At 42.0% G+C, this 23752-nt stretch overlaps 1 protein-coding gene and 1 long non-coding RNA gene across 6 annotated transcripts in view; one reads left to right on the top strand and one right to left on the bottom strand.

Moving 5' to 3' along the window:
- The window catches only part of TBC1D32 (TBC1 domain family member 32), a 66759-nt gene extending 64185 nt beyond the window's left edge, over positions 1-2574 (bottom strand). For all 5 annotated transcript variants that reach the window (XR_014509942.1, XR_014509943.1, XM_083435174.1 and 2 more), the window contains exon 1: positions 2310-2574. The gene's annotated coding sequence lies outside the window, so the exon portion shown is untranslated. The remainder of the gene's footprint in view (positions 1-2309) is intronic.
- LOC310675113 lies at positions 1795-22699 on the top strand. Its single transcript, XR_014509958.1, has 4 exons — positions 1795-2173; positions 19247-19399; positions 20152-20384; positions 21654-22699. It is a non-coding gene; the product is annotated as an uncharacterized lncRNA (long non-coding RNA).
- Positions 22700-23752: the final 1053 nt, after the last annotated feature.

Here is a 23752-nt window from a genome sequence, read left to right as displayed (position 1 = left end):
CTAAAGAAATAAGCATAAACATTGCATTTCTGTAATACTCAGTAATACACAACTCACTCTAAGCTTTTACAGATTTAGACTGAAAGGAAATGAAGCCTAGCAAGTTCTTAGCAGAAATATGAGATACAGAAATCTAACTCTAATTTTATATGATTACTGTATTATCTGCTGTTGCTGTATTACCTGCATTCTCCATGCCCACATTCCTGGTTTTTTCTTTCCTTTACTGCCTTTCTCCCAGGCAGCAGTGACACAGGTAAAAGGAGCGCTATTTTATCGTCTTTATTACCATGAATGGGCCTACAGAAATGGCTTTGGGCTGACAATGGATGATCAAGGTCATAAAAAGAAAGTGTTAGGCTTTCTTGGCATCCCTAAATAATTCCTCCATTCTTAGAAATGTGAAATCCATCAAAGTTTGGGGGAGTAAGAACAAGAGGCACTATGAAATTGATTTTGGGCAGAGGTAGATACACCTTAATAACTTGTGAGGAACTTAGGGTTGTAGCCAACTAAATCGTACTCAAAGAAAACCCATCAAAATGAAGTCAGCTAAGTTAGTCATGCCCATACAAGGGGCCACTCTGAGTTTTATTAATATTAGAAATGTAGTACTGAAGACAACTCAGTTAATACTTGAAACTTTCATGGCAAACGACTTCAGGGAAACTAAATGAATGCTTTATGTATTTTACCACATCAAAAACAATGGCAATACAAATGGAATCATGACTACACCCAAACAAAAGTGAATTCAGAGAAATAAGTGCCTAGGGAGCAATCTATAGGAACACCTACCAGGATGTGCAGGGTTAGGATCTAGCGGATCTCTTGCTGAGAGTTGCCAGCACGGCTGAACTACACTGATTTAACTCCTTCCATCCTTGGCTTAGCAGGAGATACACCAGCTTATCTCCCCCGCCCCTGCCATGTTCCTGGAACATCTCACCTGATGGTCTTGGCTCAGCTGGGATGGGGGAGATATGCAAAAGGGTGGTGTAACCGTTTTCAAGGTTTGTTTTCTCTCTGCCAGGCTTGGGCCAGCTCAGCCAGAAGTAGCCCCATTAGGCTCTGGTGTATGGTACTTTAAATCAGTTTAACTTGGCACTACTTTACACTAGCTTCTTGTGTATAGGATTGCTTCCCTAATGTCACATTCCTCTGCACCTTGAAGTCAGGAATAAATCCTCCTAAACTCCATAAAGGTACTTCCAAAGTAAACATATACAGAATTATCAGGGCCGGATTTAGGCTTGATGAGGCCCTAAGCTAATGAAGGTAATGGGGTCCTTTATATGTCCAGCTGTCCTTTGTCAACAACAAATTGTCGCTATTTTTTGTGTGTTGAATATATGCTATATGGTAATTTATGGACATAATAGGTATCTAAAGCCATTTGCACATAACAAAATATGCAACCAGTCCATGAAGAATGTAGGCACCCTATATACAGAAATGAGCAAACCAGTGGTATTTTAGGGAACAGAATAGCAGGCCATTACTTACATCTTAGCACCAAACACTGTTGCCATACGGCGGTTTTATTTTATTTGTTTTTTAATCTTCTATTTTGGAACTGTACATCCAGGGGTTTTTTCCCTTTAAATTTTTTGGGGCCCCCAAGAGAGTGGGGCCCTAAGCTATAGTTTGTTTAGCTTATACGTAAATCCAGCACTGAGAATTATGCAATTAAAAAGTTTACTGTGTACTTAAGATTCCACCAATTTCAATGGGTTTTAGCCAATTTCAAACCACCAATTTCAATGTGAATTGAAAACCATCAACTATCTGCCCTTACATATTCTATGTTTGGGTGGGGAAACCAAGAGTTGGAAGGTTCCGTAAAGGGGCAGAAAGGCAGGAAGAAAGGGTGCATTGCAAGATGGCAATACAACTGGGGTAGCTTTAAACCTGAGCGTTGATTTTTCGAGACAGCAGAGTGGCCAGGTGACATGGGAAGAGACAGTTTCAACAGAAGAGTTTCAACAGCTTTTCACAGAAACTTGGTCCGCAGCAGTTTATCAGGCAATCGTTCCCTTCCACGGCATTCAAAGCGTCACCTGCAGCACAAACTCCTGCTTTGCGCAAATGGCACCGAAATGAGGCGCGGGGCGGCGGACAGAGCATAAGCCGTGGGCGGTGGGACAAGAGAGACCAGCGTGGAAAGAGCCCGGTAGGTGTGCCCGCCCGCGCCCCGGCGACCCTGCGCTGCCAATCCCGGGGGAGCTCAACTGCCCAAGAAGCGCGCCTCACGGGAGGATGGCAGCCTAAGGCTGCGCGGGAGGGGGAGGCGCAGCGAGAGCGCTTACCTTGGGCGAGAGGAGGGCGCTCTCTGCCCTCGGCCGCCGAGGGGCCTAGAAAAAAGGAACTGGGGCGCTTTCCCGGGAAGGAGCCTCCGGAGCGACGCCCTCCACTCCGGGAGAAAGAGCGAGGGTGGGATTCGCCTTCCAGCTGCTACTCAAACCCTCAACTTCCACCCCGGGCGCGGCCCTTAGCAACCGCCCGCCGCAGCCTCGCTCGCCGCACGGACGTCCCTAGCAACGGCGCCGGGGAGAGATGCGCCGCGCGGAGGTTGCCGGGAAAGGGGCGGGGCGAGCAAGTGAGAATCCCAAGCGCGCGCTTGATTATTCCAATAAGGGGCTCCCCGCCCACAAGGCGGTGTGCAAAGGCTTGAGATCCCGTTTGCATTGGAATCAATGTGGCACAGATCGTATTGCATAGCTGCTCCGTATTATATGTGTATTGACTTGCTGGCTGCATGTTTCCACCGCCCGTTGACAAGCTATCCGGACAGCGTACAGTAAATGTTGTTTGTTGAGGCTGCGATCCTATGCTCGCTAGTCCAAGAGTAAGCCCCTTTAAATTGAGTGCATGCGGTCTGGCTTAAAAGGATAGGCTAGGTTAGGGGGGAAACCCCAGATTGCGTGCCCCTGAACAATTGTTTCAAACCACAGTCTACCTCCATGTTCCCTAACTTCCAGCCCGCCCCACCCCGGTTGCATAAAGTCACCCCAAGGGACCCCTGCCCTATACAAAGCTGCATTTAGAACATTGGTTTGCACAACCCGCTGAGGAAAAGGATGACAAATTCAAAACAGTAACAATTCATTCAAAATCCAATTAAAACTAGTTTAATTAATTCAACAAAACTGATGAACTTGAGCCTGTGATAATCATTTACACCTCTAGTGCCCTTCTGCCACCCCCTTGCCTTAGTGCCCCCCTAGGTGATCACCCTGCCCCCCAGGGAGCAATACAACACACTTTGGGAAGCAATGGGCTGCCTTATGCCCTGGATGATTAAATCCAGTCAAAGGCAACTATGGGGTGCAGCGCTTATCTTGCTTCAGGTCAAGGGAGCCGGTGTTTGTCCACAGACTGCTTTCCGGGTCATCTGGCCAGCATGACTAAACCACTACTGGTGCACGGATGACCATGATGAGCGCCAGAGCACATGGAAACGTCGTTTACCTTCCCACCGCAGTGGTACCTATTTATCTATTTGTACTGGTATGCTTTTGCCACTGCTAGGTTGGCAGAAGCTGAGACAAAGCAACAGGAGCTCACCCCATCACGGGTACATAGCTGTCAACTTTTCCCTTTTCTTGCGAGGAATCCTATTTGGAATAAGGGAATTTCCCTTTAAGAAAGGGAAACGTTGACAGCTATGCACGGGGATTTGAACCACTGACCTTCCGATCAGCATGCCCAAGAGGCTCAGTGATTTAGACCACAGCGCCACCTGCTCCCACAATTTGTTGTAGAATGCAGCCAGTAGAAGTCTTGCAGATTGCACAGGAGGGTCAGCAATTGGATGGCTAACCAAGCTTCCTTTCTGGGACATTTTCCACCATTATCTTTTCATTGAGGCATTCCTGATAAGCTTCCCAGGCATTTCAAGGTCTCCTGGAGCATAGCTTGAAAGTGCTGCTGCTCCATGAGTACAGCTTTCTGTGAACCAGAAGATCACTGCAATTTGTAAAAAGTATTAAAATAATACATTTTTGTGAAAGAGATGCAACATGGTCTCTTGGCTCTGAACTCTGCCTTGAAGAAGAATTCAAGGGGTTTGAATGCTGCAGACCTTTAATAGAGCTAAAAAGAGAGTGGCTTATCTTGGCCTTTCCTTTTGTGAGACTGAATATACCTATCATCAAAGCAAAAAATGGTGTTGCCCAAGTATGATACAGTATTAGGAACTAAAGAAATTGAAGGTACCCTGTGGCATGAAGTTGAAAGCAGCTTATTTTGCACAAGTTTTCCAAAACATATGGAAGATAGTTCCAAACACTATCTACTGCAGGAGTAGCTAATGCATAGCTGTCAACTTACAGATTGGAAAATAAGGGACCAGCAGCCTCGAAAGGAAAGGATCAGCAGCCAAAATACAGTGGTGCCCCGCAAGACGAATGCCTCGCAAGACGGAAAACCTGCAAGACGAAAGGGTTTTCCGTTTTCAGAGGCGCTTCGCAAGACGAATTTCCCTATGGGCTTGCTTCAAAAGACGAAAATGACGAAAATTTTTGAGTTTTTTTTCGCTCCCCAACCCCTTTTTCTGAAGCGCTAAGCTGCTAATAGCCTTTTAGCAGCTAAACCGCTAATCCCTTAAGCCTTAAAAAGCCGTTAATAGCCCTTAAACTGCCAATAGCGCTAATAGCGCTAATCCCCTAATGGGCTTGCTTCGCAAGACGAAAAAACTGCAAGACGAAAAGACTCGCGGAACGGATTCTTTTTGTCTTGCGAGGCACCACTGTAAGGGATTTTAGTCAACCAGCAGCCAAACGAAGCCTCAAGCGGTGGTTCCCACAGCGCAGCAACCCGGCAAAGGGGATGCAGCAAGGAAAACCACAGTCACCTCTCTGCTGGGAAGCGCTGAGCAAAGGCGAGTCCCCAGGCAACGCGGCCGATTTGATCGGCACAAAGCATGCAAGCTCCACCCCCCCGTCGTTCTTAGACTCCTTATTGGGTGAGCAACGCAGCCAAGCAACACAGTTGGAGCCTCCCTCCTCCCTGGCCGGCATGGAGGGAGGGAGAGGAGCTGCTTCCTTTCAAATCCGGGAAATTTAAGGGACATCATCAATAAGGGACAGCAACGGGACACGGCGCTGGGATAAGGGACTTTCCCGCCAAATAAGAGACGGTTGACAGCTATGAGCTAATGTACCCTCCTGATGTTTTTTAACTACAATTCCATTACCCCTCTTTACTGGCCATCCTGAATGAGCCTGATGGAAGTTGTAGCCCAACATCCGGAGAGTGCCATGTTGGCTACCCTTGATCTATGCTGTCTCAAGCCACTGCAGTTTTGACCCTAGATTCCAAAATATTTCTTTTGAACCCTGCCAGTCCTTCCCTTTATTTGCTGTGCTATTTCTGTGAAAAAATTGTCTCTCTCAATACTGGAGTGGTGAGAGTACAGAGGAGCCTCTTTTATGTGATCTGCTCTTTCTTTAGTTCCAGTTTTCCGGCAAGAAGACAGTAGCAACAAATTCATTGAGTCATATGGATCTCCTGCCTTCCCTTTGCAAACAGGGAAGGGGTCAAGTAGCTTATCCACATCAAGAAAGTAGCTATCTACCACCACAACTAAAAAAAAGTGTGAATTTTACCACCACTTGAAAATGCCTGCTGCAAAAAGTTTTTTGATTACTTTTATGTTTAAGTAATCAAAACTTTTTGCAATGAAGACATTTCAGCTGGGTTTTTAAAAACCCTTCAAAGACACATTTGCAATGCAGTGCAATGATCTTGAAATGTTAAACACACACGCCATAGTTAATCCTGAAGGAGATTCTTTCCTCCTTATAAATGATCGCTAGAAATGTGTCAGAGTAATGCTGCATCATACATATTAATAGATGAAACACTTTTCAGCAGCTGGCTGTTCTAAATAATATAGAGATGCATTACAATTAATACACATCATAGAGAATTATGATGTAGAGCATGTATTATACATAGCTAAGCGTTGTGCAAAGGCTATATCACTTTTAAGAATATTTATAAAGATGTTCTAGTTATTTTGTACCCCAAATAGGCTTAAAGTATTTTCAGTGCTTATCATTGTGGCTGCAACATACTGGTAATATTGGTATATCCTATTCAAGTGGACTCTTCTGTATGTCAAATCTTTCTGAACATAAAGGTGTATATGAAGCTGAGTTCAACTATGTCTCCAATATTATTTACTTTGGTGGACAATAGCTTTCAAGGGCCTCCAAGCAAAGTTTCCCATCACCTGCTACTTAGTCCTTTAAAAAAAGATATGTCGGGTTGAACCTTGGACCTTCTACATACAAAGGATGTGCTGTACCTTCCATTTGATTGGGGGTGGGGGGAGCACATCTCAAGAATTTGAAGTGCCTTAGCTTTGTGGAGGCCTCAGCAATTCACTTTTTGACGACTGAGGTACAATATTTTATACCCTCTTTAATGCAGAGTGTACCGACAGATGTGAGCATGACTGAGTACTGTGTCTTTATGGTGATTGCTCAGTTTGTCATCCAAACAGAGGCAGAGAAAAATGATGCCATCACTGAATAGGTAAAACTTTGCCTGGTTTAAGTGGACTATCATTTTAGCCAGGGGTCAGCAAACCTTTTCAGCAGGGGGCCAGTCCACTATCCCTCAGACCTTGTGGGGGACCGGACTATTTTTTTTGGGGGGGGGAATAAATAACGAATTTCTATGCCCCACAAATAACCCAGAGATGCGTTTTAAATAAAAGGACACATTCTACTCAGGTAAAAACACGCTGATTCCAGGACCATCTGTGGGCTGGATTTAGAAGGCGATGGGGCTGAATCTGGCCCCTGGATCTTAGTTTGCCTACGCATGGTGTTAACTATATTGGGAGTTTCCTGGACCTCTTTATTCCACATCTCTAACTTTTAATGAGATGCTGTGTGTGCCTTTTTCATTTTGCAAGTTTCCTACTAAATCATTGAATAATTATATTGCTGCTGTATTTCATTCATTAGTCTTCCATTTATGTACCTTATGGTGTTGTTGGGTATTAGATTGCATATAACTCAGATATTTGATTGCATATAACTCAATATAATACCAAGTCACTGATTTTCATCAACTTAACAGATGTCTACATTGTATGTCAAAAGAGCTATAAACAAAAGGTGGCAAATTGTTGTTTTTCTTTAACATTTACTAAAGGAAGAGCAGAACACAGCAAATACTCTCATTACAAAGAAATATATTAACCAAAGATCTAGAGACAATAGCATTCTTGAACACCATATCCCATATAGTGTTTTTTCAAATTTGAATTTTAAACAGATGGCTTCATTTTATAACACACCATTTGTCACCATATTCTATATAAAGAGAAATAACATGATTAAGTTTCATAGAATGGTAGAGTTGGAAGGGACTCTGATTATCTGTAGTCCAAACCCCTGCAATGCAGGAATATGCAGCTGTTCCATATGGGTATCGAACCTGCAAGAATCCAACATTGTTGCATAGTGTTATCTTCCATACCACTTTTCCAGGAGGCACTACTGAGCTGAATTTGAAAATGCCCAATAATATGTGTGGACAGCATGCAAGGTTTAATTTGCAAGGTTTCGGTTGTACTACTAAGGGAAGCAAACACTAAAATGAAACGAGCGTTGACTAGCCTGCTTTTGATCATTATTGTTCCCTGTTTGGACAAGGTAATAAATTGTTTTCTCAGTGCTGCCTTACCCAAATCTTTCTTGCAAACAATAGAAGGAGGGGATATGTTCTATCTGATTCATGGTTGTTATGTGCTGGTGTGGTTGCTCGAGAGCAAACAGGCAAGACTCCCACCGGTCTTTTCCAGGCTTTATTATCTGTACAAAACTATTTACAAGGCAGAGCGTCGGAAGTCCATGTCTGCTCAGTCGCTAGCAGAATCTGGGAGTGGGCGGTCCTTAAACCTTCCCCAGCATAACAGTCTTTTGACCCCCATCCTTCTCCTCCCCTCTCTGCTCGCAAACCTACTGCGCAGAGTGGCCGTTGGCAAAGGGGGACTTGCCTCCCCTCCGTTTTGCTCAGGCTCGGTGTTGCGGCTCTCCCTAGCATCTTCTGATGTCTGCATCCCTTCCCCACTGGAGGCGGGGCTTCCCTCCTCGCCAGAGGAAGAACTGCTTCGCAAGATCTCCAGAGGCTCCCTGTAACACCACTGCCCTTCCACCTCTCGCCTCTGAGCTGATGGCAGTTCCCTGACAATGGTTATTTACAAAATCAGGTTATTTACAAATCTGTGTTAATTTGTGCAATTTGCAATCTATAAAGTGACAAAACACAGTTGCATACATCTGCTTTCCTAGTTTTTGGTTTTTGTTTTAATGGCACACAAGCAAAACCTCGACCACTGCGATGACAAACATTACCATAATAAAAAAATTCCTTCCAGTAGCACCTTAGAGACCAACTAAGTTTGTTATTGGTATGAGCTTTCATGAAAGCTCATACCAATAACAAACTTAGTTGGTCTCTAAAGTGCTACTGGAAGGAATTTTTTGTTTGTTTTGACTATGGCAGACCAACACGGCTACCTACCTGTAACTAAGACAGTACCATGTTAGCAAAGCCTCAGAATTGGCCTTTTCACATGGAATATTTTTCCAGGATGCAACTCAGTCAGAGGACTTTCAAGGTACAATGTTAGTAAGACCTGTGAAACGTAATGAGACCTTGACCGTTTATTCTTAAATCTCACTTTTTGGATGATTTATCGTGCTCAGCTATGTTTATGCACTCAAAACTATTTATCTCTGTTTCTTCATAATTGTTGTCAGATTCAATATGCCCAGATAGCAAGACAGAGATAGCAAGACAATATGCCCAGATATTCAGCACAGGGACTAAATTTCCAACTGCCTGGATTATCCCTTTCATGCTGTCCTTCCATGAGAGTACATCCCACTAAGCAAAGTGAGTCTTGCTTCTAAATAAAGTAAACATTCATATGATTGCACTCTATTAAAACCAACTGCCTTGCACTAAATCTGACCACCATAATTCTATACGCATTTTTAAAAGGCCATTTTCATTAGAAGGCAATTAAACTTCCATCTATTTCCCAGTGTAAGCGACTACTCTCCAATTCAGGTGATAGTTTGAGGAGAGTTAATGAAGATAAGCTTCTTTCTCAAATAAGTTTAAGCACATCTGCTGATTCAATTTTTTTGCAATTAGACTGTTGCCAAATGTATTCCTAAAAGCTGAAATTTAATATGCTATTTCATTGAGAAACAGCAATGGTATTAGAGCTATGGAAATAATATGCTACTGAGTACTTGCTAAAGCAAGAACAACTCTTTTTTTGTTCTTGTATGTAAGGTTGCCAACCACAAGAAATTGATTGCCAATTCTCTTTCCATGCCTAGGTAATATACCACCTAGGCACACCATTTTTTTCTAGCCCTCCAGGTTATGGATAAAAAATCATGTTAAGGGTGCAGTGAATTAAAGTTGTTAGATCTGAAATAGTCTGGTGAACACTAATCTTGCTTCCTCTCCCTACTATCAAACAGGAATTTTACTCATATCAAGTTAGAGTCTATTGTGTCTACAACACAGATAGCCAGTATTGTGCCTTCCAGATGTTGGAGCACAACTCCCATCATCTCTGACCTGAAGCTGCTTGGGAGTGATGAAATTTGGGTTCCAACAACATCTGGAGGGGACCACCTTGGCTACCCCTGGCCTACACTTGAATAGCAGCAGCTAACCAGGGTGTCAAGAGTTTTGCTCTTGGTACTTTTAACTGGAATTGCCTGGGATTGAACCTGCAACCTTCTGCATGACAAACCATGTGCTCTTCCACTGAGCTACAGTCCCTCTCCAAAGTTGACTAGCATTTCTTACTCTTCAGTTTGGATCCAATCAGTTTTCGTTGTCATACACGACTATACAAGCTAATTTTACACATGGACATTGATAATTTAAATATACCATTATTCTCTTGCTTTTTGTGTTTCCACTGGGTTGTGGGGTTTGTTTGTTTTTTGTTTTATTTTAAAAAAACATAATCCAAATAATGAAAAAAAGAAAATGCATTTTAAAAATAATAATGATAATAATTCATTGAAATTCTCATGAGTACCCCAGTGCTCTGCACTCCTGTGTGCCTGTACTCCATTGAAAGCCCAGGGGGAAACATTGTGAGGTAATTCCTCCCATGGGGCTTTTTCAGATGAGGAAATACAAGAAGACTGCAGAGTGCGGAATACATTTTTTCTTGGAAGTGCGGGGGGATCACCTTTTGGCCACCTCACGAAAAGGTAAACTGAAAACCTCAAACTCACCAAAATATGGAAGCAACCTGAAAATGAAGCAGAAAACTAGAAGCCTCATTCCCAGAGGAAGGAAAACTTGGACAAACATCCTTAGAAATTTATCCCATTATTCATTGAGGGGCAAATTCCAACCAGATTTTCATAATTGGTTTGTGGTTGCTTTTTTAGCTTTTACAGTGAGCAGTCAAAAAAAAAAAGCTTGGCTGCCGTCCAAATGTTGGTGCATGCACACCAATGGTGGTTTGAATTTATCATATTGCCTCGGGAATTATACATTGGTTTCACCTGGCCTCATAGCACTAGTCATGGCAGTGAAGAACTCTGCAATATTATTTATTTGTCAGTCTAAAGCTCTTCAGTCAAAACCAGCTCCCAGAATGGATTACAAAGATCAATAATAAGATAGTCCCTGCCACCAGACTTGCAATCTAAAATACACAACACAAAAGTTAAAGAGATTAGAAGGGAGGAGGGAAAATACAAATTCAAGAGCAGTACTTCATAGAATGATTGGCTGGAATGAAAAGAGTTCAAAGAAAGGAGGAGCCAAAAATTGCTGGTCCCAGCAATTGATTGACCTTGCTTCTGAAAGTGGCCTCAGTCTGATGCAGCTTGATGGAATGGCTGTTGCAAGATGACAACTGAGGGATACGTGAAGCCTGATGGAACTGTGTCACAGGAATAGTCCTTCTTCCGTCCCCCCCGTCCCCCCATGCTGTCTGCTGGAATAGCTATTAATAGAAGGCAGTTGAAGGAGGGTTATTCCAACTCCAAACATTTATATAAACATCTAGCTCATTGTATCTCAAAACCTTGGGATGAACAGCAGCATTTAAACAAAATGAAACCCACAGAATAAAATGAGCATTATAGTATAAACCTCCATTTAGCATGTCAGAGTCAATTCACCCCCATACTGGTTTAACCTTATCCATTAAAATTCTGCCTGAACCAGGTTTATCACACTTTTGTTAGTCTGCAGCTTGGATTTTGGGAAGACTCCAAAAGAAGATCATGCCCACCCATCTGCAGGCTGCCATTAATCCAGTTTTGTTCTGGTTCAATCACAGTCAGTGTGTCTGCATTCTTAGCCCCCCACTGTGAGGGAACCTAATTCAAAAGTCAATGTTTCATTGGGAGTGGAATGTTGTCCTGGGCTCACAGCCAGCTCACATCCTCTTCTGATGTTACTTTTTATTGGCACAGATCTTACATATATGAGCTTTGCTCCCAGACACATTCATGATACATCTCTGGAGAACAATTTACCTGTAACTTATACCTTTTGAATAATTCTTGGCTGACTTGACTGAAACTCTTTAGGTTTTCCGAAGAGAGTTTTGTCTGCAAACTTGGATAGAGACCTTGCCTAACTTTTTTTGATGGTTCGTTCATTTTCTCTCTCAACATCAGATTGTCATCTTTAAAGCTGGATTTGGTATGGTCTGTCTCTTAGGATAATATTAGCAAAAAAAGAATGAAAGTTCAGGTTGTAGAGCACTTTAAGTACAGTATGAAACAATGAAAGTTAACTGTGTTAGCTATTTCACAACTGGGACCTTGCAACAAAATGTTGCTGTGTATCTCTGGTGGATGGATACTACCTGTGACTGACAGGGCTGGGGTGGAATGATAGACAGATATCCCACCTCTAACTTGGGTCTTATTTAGCCCAGGGGAGACAGGTTCAGCAATTGATGGCAGCAGGTGGTAAAGAAAGCAAAAGCAAAGTCAGAAAAAAGCAAAGTCAGAAAAAAGGGGCTGCATTGTTTGGGTAGTTGGCCCACCTCATATTCAACTGCTGCATTCCTGACTGGCCAGCCATACCCTCCACAGGAATTCTGCAAGCAGAACCTAAGTGCCACAGATTCCTGTCCCTCCCTCTGTAATTTCCAGCGACTGGTATTTAGAGGCAGACTAATGGACACAGAACACCGCCATCATGGCTAGCATACCTACCCTCCATGAAATTGTCTACTCAACTTTTTAAGCCATCCACACCGATGGCCATTGCTACCTCTTGTGGGAGCACATTCCACAGCTGAACATTAACAATAATGTTACTGTGTGAACGTATACCAAAGTCGGGAAGGATGGTAGCTTTTGGCTCATCCTTCATTTGATGGAAGGTAGAGATTGGTGAGCATCCCTTCCGGTTTCTCTGATTCCCATCTCAGCTTTTCCTTGCCTCTGCTTTCACTGCTTTTTATCCTTTTTCCTGCTACCTTACAAGTAGCCACCCCATGTCCCTTTCCCAGTTTTATCCCAAGTAAGCCAAGTATCTTGGGACAATGTCTAGGGCACTCATCAACTTTGCCTCAAGCTCTTCTCTCAATGTCACCTTCTGTTTATCTGCTTATGTGACATAGCTAGCTATCCCTTTCCTAATAGGCAGCCAGGGAAGGGCTTTGCCTAGTATTAAGCTCACAGGCCCTCCAAGTGTCCCTATTTTCCAGGGACTTCCCTGATTTAGAAAAGCCGTCCTGGTTTCTGATTTGATCCCAAAATGTCCCGCTTTTCCTTAGGATGTCCCTATTTTCATTGGAGAAATGTGGGAGGGTATGGAGTTATCTGACCCCTGAGCCGTCCGAAGGCAATCCTGTATACAGAAGTTCTTTTTAATGTTTTGTTGTGTTTTTATGTATGTTGCAACCCAGTAAGATGTGCGGGGTATAAATAGTAGATATCATTATGGAATGAGACATCCCTATTTCCATCAGAGAAATATTTCAGGGTATGAGCCCAGGGCATGCAAGCTGCCTACAAAAGGAATGGCTGAGACAAATGCATGAAACCCAGATGGCGCAGATGCCAAGTCTTGAAGGAAAATGGGTCTGACTGAGTAGTGTAGAAGACGACTCCTTCTATTAATGTCTTTGGATCCTAAGAGCATGGATGTGAACCAGAACGTAGCCCCTTTTCGAGTGTTATTGGAGACAAATTCAACTCTTAGAAGGCAAGCAGGAAATCAACTCATAGCACAATGACCTTTTAGATTGAATGCTGCTGTAGAAGTTTGCATGTCCAAGTCAATGGATGTCTTGCTAATGGCTCCATATATATTTCAACCAGGACCACTAAAATACATCTGTACTTTTCATTCAAGCATGAAATACTGCATTGTGAGAGAACAAAGGAGCCACATTGAATCATGTTATTTGGTAGCTTTTAAAAACCGAAAAATAAATGACTGACATTCTCCACATTTGACAGCATGTGTCATGCAGCCTGCAGTGCTTTTTTCGATGAGTGCTTTTAAACAGAAACAGAGGTTTTTAAATCCTGCAAAGGGGGGGGGAGGGGGTAATAAAAACTACTGAAAATCACAGGAGAGAAAAGAAAAAAATGTTCCAACAAGATGCACAGCTAGTGGATGAAGATGTAACAAGGTGGCTAAAGGATGCTAATCCTTAGTAAATTATCCTGAATATGCATTCTAGAAATTACTGCCAATCAGAAAGTTTAAATCATATATGGCTAGGCTAGGAATTTTGTTAGTTAGATTAAACAGAGCGGCTAGTAAATCTTGCATCATTAGGGGGGTTGTGCATTTACAAGAAGTCCCAGACTCTTTGTTTCTAATCTCCAAAATCTTTACTAAGATTCATGTGTCTAAGAAACGTATTTGTGATATTAGTTTTAAATGGCCATTGTTTTGTGTGCATTTATCAGAGGTTGGAATTGATCCATTTACTCTAGAGAGATTCACTGCCTGAACTTAAGAGTTTGACAGCAGGCCCATTCTCTCATCCTCAGTACTTTTAAATTATTAAGCTATGCCCATTTCAAAGGACTAAAACAAATTGAATCTGGCAGATGTTTGTTTCCTATTAAATGGGAAGAAAAGCATGGTGGTGGTTGCTGTGAAATAAATCTCATTTTAAATGGGAAAGCAGTCTGTTTACTAATCCAATACTGCAAGTGCTGTTTATTTATAATTTTTTGTTGCGGGGGGGGGGGGGGGAGGAGAGACCCAGAGGACAGCAAGAATGCAGAATCCTTGGAATCTGTTTTGAAATTGCTGATCATCCAAGTTCCGTGTTCTGTATTAGACACACAATTACCATTGACTGGCAATAGTGTTTAGCTCAGCCTCGGCGGATAGATCTGTCAAGCTGGTGGAGAAATGCTGAGCCGAGTTTTGGAAACCACATCACAGAGCCATTTCCCAAATGTAACTGTGGTTGTTGCCCAACAGTCTGAAGAAGTGAGAGAGAACAAATGGAAGCATGAAATCAGAGTAACAGATGCGTCCATAAGGCGCAGAATACCAAGAGAAATAGGACAGAGAAACTAAGCAATTGTGAAGTCACGCTTTATTCATCGTTTCTAACATCTGTTCGTGTAGGCTTGGGAAAACACTGAAGGTAAAGAATGTAAGCTTTCGGTGTCATTTGGACTTGACAATTAAGCACTGAAACTCAGGGAGAGCTAGATGACTATTGCACAACTTTCCATAGTTCTGTATATGCCCTACAGCAGGGGAGGGAAAACCTCAAGCACGGGGACCAAACACAGACCTCCATTTCTCTCAGTCTTGTCACTGGGAGTCTCCCAAGCTTCACCCTGTCCTCAGCCACATTCCCTCTCCTAAGGTTGCATCCCTCACCAGGCCTGCTTTGCACCCTCTTCGGGTTTTCCTGAGTAGAATGTGTGCTTGAATTCTGATAATGCTTTTTACTTGCCTGGATGCAGAAGGGTGTGCAAATGTCTGTAGAAACAAGTCTAAAATTCACATTGTTGCTTTGCCTTTTACGGCAAGCCCCACCCACCCCTGGCAACTGGCTCCCAGATGAGTGTGCAGCCCTTGGGCCAAGAATGGTTCCCCAGTCCTGACCTATAGTAGTATATTTGTTATGTTCCATTCCTGGTTTCTGCAGCATTTTTTAAAAAAATGAAAACCAGAACAATGGGTCTTGAAGTGTCATTCAACTACACAGTGGCTTTCAGGTTGAAAGCAGGAGGGTTGCATCCAGTGGTGGCTTGCACTAGCAGAAGTGCTTCTGCATGCCCATAGTCTGGTCCTCCATTTTCACCCATCCCACCACCAGCAATGGCAGCCCCCTCTTCCAGCCTTTCTCAACCTTGTTCCATCAGCCCTAAGCACCTGTCTGTCATATTCTCTGTGCCTTATCCCATTCTGTTCCAGAGGGTCCCACAACCCTCAGGAGAAGCTCTTGGGAGACACACGGTGCTGCATTGGTAGGTGGGATCAGCAGAAATCAGATGGTCCAGTTTGCGCAAATGGAAATGCACAGAGTCTGTTTGCACAGAGTCATCACTGGATACTGCATAGAAACTTAGAATTGGATTCAGCCTTTTCAGAGGAACAACACATAGTATCTAACCCAGATAAGGATGGATAACCAGGCCCTTGGCTGAATATACCATATGGCCTTTTAAATGTGTTTGTGGGAGAAGGGTTATTGAGTTTTGTTTTTATTTATTTTCCTGTTACGTATCCCACCCTGCCCAATATTGTATTTTTATGTCGTGAACTGCTCTGTGATCTTCAGATGAAGGGCAAGATAAAAAAAAAGAATTAATAATAATAATAATAGTAATAATAATAATAGTATTTCAGAATGGTGACTGTTCTGAAACTCAGGTGTTATGAGTTGAGTCCAGACTTAAGTCATGCTTACAACAGACTCGCTCAAATCAGTGCATTGTGTCCAACAAACTTTTATTGAGGCAGACCCAAATAAATTAATGGGCTTAAAATAGTCATGCCCATTAATTTCAGTACATCTACTTTGAGTAGGACTGAGACTGGATACAACCCAATGGTTTTTTAAGTCTCATTGATTTCAGTGGATCTACTGTAAGCATGACTAAGTCTGGATTGAAGCCTTTGCCGCCTGACTCCTTGTTTCATGATGACGATGTTCTCAGTTACCTTCTAGATTTGAAAACAAAAAACACATTGTTATCCATCAATGAACACATCTCTCCTTTGTTTACCTATAGGGCAGTATGTGTGCAATAAAATGTAGCATGATGATTTATTGCCACCTTGATCATAATCTCATTGTGAACTTCGATCATCAGTCAACCAACCATTTGTGTATCTCTACACTTTCAAATTAGCCAGATTGATTGCTTGGTTAAAGTCGCAATGTGAAATCATGTAAGATCCTGCTTCTAAATTCAATAAGATGAAATTGCCTATAAAATAAGTACACGGTTGCCCTTCAGGATCTGTCTCCGCATGTGCAGAAGGGCTAAAGAGAGAGGTCTGGCCTCTGTCCAGCTCCTGCAGCAATTCTAAAGCCATACAAAACTGAAAATGAAGAAAGCATACTACTGCTGGCTCCATAAGGGCACACACACACATACATTCACACACACAGGTGTTATCATATCTGCATATTATAAATACAGGGGTGCAGGTGGCACTGTGGTTTAAACCACTGAGCCTCTTGGGCTTGCTGATCAGAAGGTCGGCGGTTCAAATCTGCGCAATGGTGTGAGCTCCCGTTGCTCTGTTCCAGCTTCTGCCAACCTAGCAGTTCGAAAGCATACCAGTACAAGTAGATAAATAGGTACAGCTGCGGCGGAAAGGTAAACTGTGTTTCCTTGTGCTCTGGCTTCTGTCACGGTGTCCCGTTGCACCAGAAGAGGTTTAGTCATGCTGGCCACATGACCCAGAAAGCTGTCTGCGGACAAACGCCAGCTCCCTTGGCCTGAAAAGCGAGGTGAGTGCTACACCCCATAGTCGCCTTTGACTGGACTTGACTGTCCAGGGATCCTTTACCTTTACTTTTTATGTATTATAATTACATGCTCCAAAATTCTATCCTTTGTAGCTTAGATACATCATATTAAAAGCTTTATCTTCCTAGATATCGTTTTGCACTGATTAGTAGTTTACTGTACCGGTAAATCACATATTTTGAACAAGCCTTTTTTTTACAGTTTTACATTTTACTGTTTTACATTTAATAGAATTTAATTTTAAAACGTATTTTATAAGTAAATGCATACTTACTCACTGGAGAATGTACTGCTTTCAAGGCAGCATTCTTTGTTTTTATCAGATAATGTTGTTTCTGTTTTCTTAACGAAAGTGGATTATTTGAAGTGTAAAAACTGCCAGTAGCTTTAAAAATAACACTTTCTACGATTTATTTCATGATAATAGACATTCACAACCTTTGAAAAAGTTAGAGTCAAAGACTATTTTCCACAGCTTCTATTTAGATACATTTTCAAATAATGATTAATTATTTGCTTTGATTTTTTTTAAAAACCACAAGCAACAAAAATCCAAAGAACAGAAGATAGAGAAATGCCCTATTGATCACCTTATCTGTCACTTTTTTCAACAGAAGTTTGTTTATAGAGTGTGGCTTCAAAAGATTACACTAACTGGAAAAATAATCTAATGGGATGTTTTGTTTTATAAATCCAGGTTCAGAGTTGTTCATGATCCTGTTATTTCCTTGGTAGGTAATCTGTTGGAGTAATTGTTTACTTTTTATTCTGATCCCCTCAGCAATATATGATGATGTTCTGAGATGCTCAGATAGCAAATGCATCATTCAATTTTCCTTTGAGAAAAGGTCACAGCACTTGGGGCTTTTTATTTTAGGGGGAAAAGGCAGGGGTGGGTATGATAGATTTGTATAAAATTATGCACAGCGAGAAGAAAGAGAAGTTTTTCTCCCTCTCTCATAAAGTTAGAACCTAGCGCCATTCAATGAATCTAAATGTTGAACATTTAGGACAAAGAGATGAAGTGATGGCCACTAAACTGGGTTGCTTTAAAAGAGGGTTAGAGAAATTCATGGAGGATAAGACTTTTAATGGCCACCGTTGGAAGTGGTATTGAACTGGGAGGTGTTCCCCCACCCATCCCTCGCATCCTCCAGCTGTAGAGCTTCCCCTCCTGCCTGCTGAAATCCCTGCTGGCAGGAACCAAATGAAAGTCCCCAAACAGGTTGTCCCAGGGCAGGAAGGGTGAGAGACTGAGTCCGCCCAGAATCCCTGGGATCCCCAACTGCCATCACATCTTGAAACTAGGCCTGATCCAAGCCTAATCACTGCACTAGCTCCAGGCTGGCACAGTGATTTGCCTCCCCCCACAACCACCACCTCCAACCCTGGCCAGGGATCACAACAGGGCTGTGAACATGGCAGTAGTTCCACTGCTCCATTAAGCACCCCCTCTCCCTAGGCAGCAGCCAGGGGTTGGATTGCACCCTTAGCCTTGTATTGAAAGCAGCACTAAGCAACTGTTCGACCAGTGCAAGAATCAGTGCCAGATTTACATATAAGCTAAACAAGCTACAGCTTAGGGCCTCACTCTCTTGGGGGCCCACAAAAAAATTAAAGGGAAAGAAAACTGGATGTACAGTTGCAAAATATAAGAGAAAAACCAAATAAAACCTACATACAGCAACAGTGTTTTGTGTTGCATAGGCTCCTATGACATAAGTAATGGGCCCTGCCTGCTAGCCTGCTCCCTAAAATATCACTGGTTTGCTCATTTCTATATATAGGGTGCCTACATTCTGCATGGACTGGTTGCATGACAACGTATGCAAATGGCACACGTCTAGATACCTATTAGGTCCATAAATTACCATATATTCAACACAAGAAACAGCAACAATTTGTTACAATTTGTTGTTGACAAAGGACAGCTGGACATATAAAGGGCCCCATTACCTTAGGGCCTTAGGTAGCTTAGGGCCTCATCAAACCTAAATTCAGCCCTGGCAAGGATTCCCGCTTGCACAACTCCTTTGCCTCTCCGCAACCTCCCCAAATTTGCTTGCGGCGGTGGGGGTGGGAGGCAAAACAGATTGTGGGGGTGGCAGGGAGGAGAGTAGGGAAAATCTTGTTGCACATGCTTAACTCCATGTGCTGACAGGATGGTTAATAAGCATTCTTTTGGGCACAAGTCTTACTGTATGCTATTTTGTATGCTAGTCTGATTGTTGATTTGCACACAGACATTTCTGGACTGAACTCATTGTGATCAGGACTGTAAAATCATTATTCATAAGACCAAATGGTGCAGGAAGTAGGTTTTACGGACAGGAATCCCAAATTGTTTCATTCTGTAACTTGATGTTTATAGCAGCCTTTCAAAACGTGCATGTAAGGTAGGCCTGTTTCATTATCCTCAATGTACAAACCAGGCAGTAGCAGAAGTTGAAACCTAAAATAAATGCAGTTTGTGGAGATCACAGCTTATATATACACAGTGGTGCCTCGCAAGACGAAATTAATTCGTTCTGCGAGTTTTTCGTCTTGTGAATTTTTCGTCTTGCAAAGCACTGTTTCCCATAGGAAATGCATTGACGGTTTCCCATAGGAATGCATTGACGGTTTAAAGAAAAAGGCGCAAGACGTTTTTGTCTTGCAAAGCAAGCCCATAGGGAAATTCGTCTTGTGGAGCAACTCAAAAAACAAAAAACTCTTTCGTCTTGCGAGTTTTTCGTCTTGCGAGGCATTCGTCTTGCGAGGTACCAGTATATATATATATATAGATAGATAATCAAATAATATTATACCAGAATATGGATCGAAATCTCTTTATGTTGCAACTCCCCCTAGTGGGACATAATTTATCATTTTAATATGTATCCACTGCTAACAACATGAATTTTCCTTTTCAATAAAAATGTACCGTAATCATCAGTCCTTTTCATATATTTGGGTAATCACTGACACAGACAAACTTCTTCTGAGATTGACATATATTTTTGAAAGCAGAATTAATTTCAGTTGTGTAGCGATTACTACTGGACTGTTAAATGTATTCAGAAACAATTATAAACAGGCCTTGAACATTGAAAAGGAGCAATAACATAATACTTAGTAACAAGCTTTTTCTCCCCATATGAATTTGCAGAACATAAAATGTCTACTAATCAGCGGTAGATGATGTGAGAAAGTGGCAGGACTCACCTTACCGCTGATCTGTCATGCTGCGGCTGCTGCTTACCAAGAGGCAAAAGGGGTAGGGCAAGGGCACTGTGGGGCACAAGCACTGTGGGGCTGCCAGATTGGCGCCGCTGGTGCATCTGCCCCATGCTGATCTCCTCTTCCCAGTCAGCAGCAGCAACATGACCAGCTGAAGGTCAGGTGAGCTTCACTACCATGTTACACATCCACTACCACTATAAAGGCTTTGCATTCAATATAATATCTAAAGCTCCTTTAACAAGAGACACTTGCATTTTTGTTCATTTCCTACCTCGATGCAATGATGGCCAGCAGTGATAATAGTAAAGTGAAATGGGTTGGATCCAGATGCCTAGAGCATCTTGAAATCAAGTCCTATTTATTTCAGTGGACTTGTGTAGCCTCTTCTGTAATAGAAAACAAAGGGAGTGTAATTTTAGTTTGTAGCAAAGATGGGTTGGATCCAGACTCACACATGCTTAAAGTACAGTTCATTTCAGTGGGTCTACTCTAAGCATGACCAAGTCTAGAGCCATCCCACTATGAAAGCGCTCTAAAAATCAAGCCTTTTTTAATTACTGTAGTTCAGCATCTCTTCTTTATGTGAGCTGGTTTCTTTAAATGGCACGCAGGTGTCCTAAACATTGTACAGTTTGTGCAACATATACTGTAGGAGATAATATTTAAATAGTTTTCAAGTCTGAAACATACTTTTAAAGAGCCATCTCACACTTTTTTTTAAAGATGGACTTGTAAAACATGTGCTGCTGCATTTTTATAAATCACTTCTCATCAAAAAAAATCAGTGTGCTTTACAGTACCTAATCAAACAATAGCATTGCATTCAACAAAACTGACTGACATTCAATGCCCTCTTAAAATGTGTTTTGCGGGTGGCTATTCGGTTGTTCTTGTTTTTATTTTGATTACGTATTCTGTGTTTTTATATTGTGATTGTATCCTGTGAACCTCCCTGAGACCTGCAGGTATAGGGCAATTTAATAATAATAATAATAATAATAATAATAATAATAATAATAATAATGGTGCACATCATAGAAACAGTCCAGCAGCAGGTTGCACAATACAAATAACCTTGCATAGATACCAGGATGTTCCAAAGGCCTGGATAAATAGATGGATCTTTAGCTGATGATGAGAACTCAGCACCGAAGAAGGCTGAACCCCTCCCCAAGGACTGGAAGTTCCACATGGTTCCTTGGTAAGTATATGCTAGTGGGAAACAAGGGTTTGTTGTGCAATGCATCATTGGGAATGCTCTATAAAAACACTTTAACTGCATAAACACTAGGTGGCAGAGTAAGTACAGAAAAATCTAAATGTTAGGTGCTATTTCTAAACTTTACAGCAATTTGCACAAGTCAATATATTAGGGTACACTTTTTAAATTTGTAGTAATCTTTTTCCCCGTTTGTTTTTGTCTTCCAGAAATGCTCCTGATCAGGTGTGAAACTGCAGGTTTTGTCATTCCTCTCCAAAAAGCAAAACATATGGGACATATTAAAGCTTACAAGGAACGCAGAATAGAATGTCAGAACTGAGTTCTACTTAAACAACACATTCATATTTACTGTATATGTGGGGTTTAATCCTGTATGCACTTACCCGGGGAAAAGTCCCATTGAACACAATAAATGTCTGTGGTTCTTTTTCATTTACACCATGGACTGAAATAAACTGATTTGTAGCAATAGGAGGAAAAAACATATGTTTACTAAGCTTTCATATATTTGGTGCTAGGTAATTTGAAGGTCCCCCCACATATTTAAGATACTTAATGTGATATGCCAGTAGGCCTCAGCACAGGGTGGGAATGGAGGAGAAATTCAATTCAGTTCACATTTCAAGGCGATCCTACCAAATTTGTACCTTATGAAACCATAGGCAAAGAAAAAGCCCATCCCTCAACATTCTCTCATCTCTGAATTTTGCAATGCAATCCTCCAGACAAGTAATATGTACATAAATGCATAAGCTAGGATTAGTGTGCTTTAAAATGCATATGTTAATAAAATATCCCGTAAAATGCATCATATTAGGGGGGAAATGCTTTGCAAACATGCATGTTAGGCATACCAAAATTTGGAGCAATTCACATTAAAATGATGAATTTCCATGATTTTTATTTTTAAAACAACAAGAACAACAACTTGTGAATTGTTGCAGAAAACTGAATTTAAGATTGGAACAATGAGAAACTAAGAAAACAAAAACTGACAATTTGATCCATCCCCAATATAGAGAGAGGGAGGGGGAGAGAGGCGGGGAGTAAATAAGTCAATGATTCCTTTGAACTGGGTAGCCACTGAGGACATGAGTACAGAAGTCTTCAAGCTGGCTGCACCGGGCAGAGATTGGTATTGTAACATGTGGTGACAACACATGCACATTCCACCTTAGGATTCTTACAATATACAGTCTCATAACTTTACCACCAGTCATTTCTTTTCCCCTTCTACTCCACACACACACACACACACCTGATTTGCTTTGTTGACATTCTAGCCTGATGAAGAGTTTTGAAGAACACAAAAACTTGCACACTGATTTGGGACATGGACCGGAACAGTAGGATGGAAACAGCAAATCAGGTTCCCCAAGAAGTAAATTCAGCTTGCTGCACCCGCATATAAGCCATGCTACCAGGCTTCCCAAAATAGTTGCTTCCAAATTGAATTGCACTTTGTGGCTGTGCTATGTTGGTCATGGGTTCTAAAACAGGATGGGCTGCTATGGACCTACAACCTTAGTTTCTGCGGGCACTATACCAGCCTGCAGTGGTCGTGGCTGGATAGGAGTCTTTCTCCTTCTCTTTGTGTTGTTCATCCTTCACAGGGGAGTGTCTATGTTTGTTCTTGATTTTTATAACGTAACACTGCCTTGTGGGCTCTTTGTCAAAAAGGCAGGGTTTTCAAACTGTGATATGTAAATAAACACCCAACTCAACAGGGAAGAGACATGCCTAAGGGCTCTTTAGGGGAAAACTCTCTTAAGAAGTTCTTGGGCTGGGAAGGGCTGGACCAGCGAGGGACCATCCAGCTCTACAGAACCAGCGGACCTCACTTTGCCAGCAGACAGCAGGTGTCTGGATTACAAACAGGCCAGCTATGAAGCGATGGGTTATGGTGACTACTTTCCAAGAACAACAGATTTTCTGCTGTCTTAAGAGCTTTAAGGTCTTAAGAGCTACAAGGAAGACAGATTTCAAAGGCACAGTTCTTCCCTCATGATATTGAAGGAATCGGTGGTGCTGATGGAGCTTTGCATGCTAAACTTTTCTCCTCTTGGTTTTTTTACTTTTTGATGCTTATGACTACTTTTGTATTGTTTGTAGTTACGGAACTTTTTATATGTTGTAAGCCACCTTGAGCAGGGTTTTAGCTATGGAAAGGTGGCATACAAATAAAACGATGGATTGATGGATGCCATGAGTATGCAGATGGTATCCAACTCTGCTTCTCCTTTGCATCTAAATCAGGTGAGGCTCTGGGAGAATGGGATTGGTGCCTTTGAAGACAGCCATTGAA

This window comes from Podarcis tiliguerta, assembly GCF_965153285.1.
Source record: "Podarcis tiliguerta genome assembly, chromosome: 3".
In the NCBI taxonomy this organism is placed as follows: Eukaryota; Metazoa; Chordata; class Lepidosauria; order Squamata; family Lacertidae; genus Podarcis; species Podarcis tiliguerta.
Note: the sequence above shows the minus strand (reverse complement) of the source record. Positions and strands in the feature narration are given on the sequence as shown.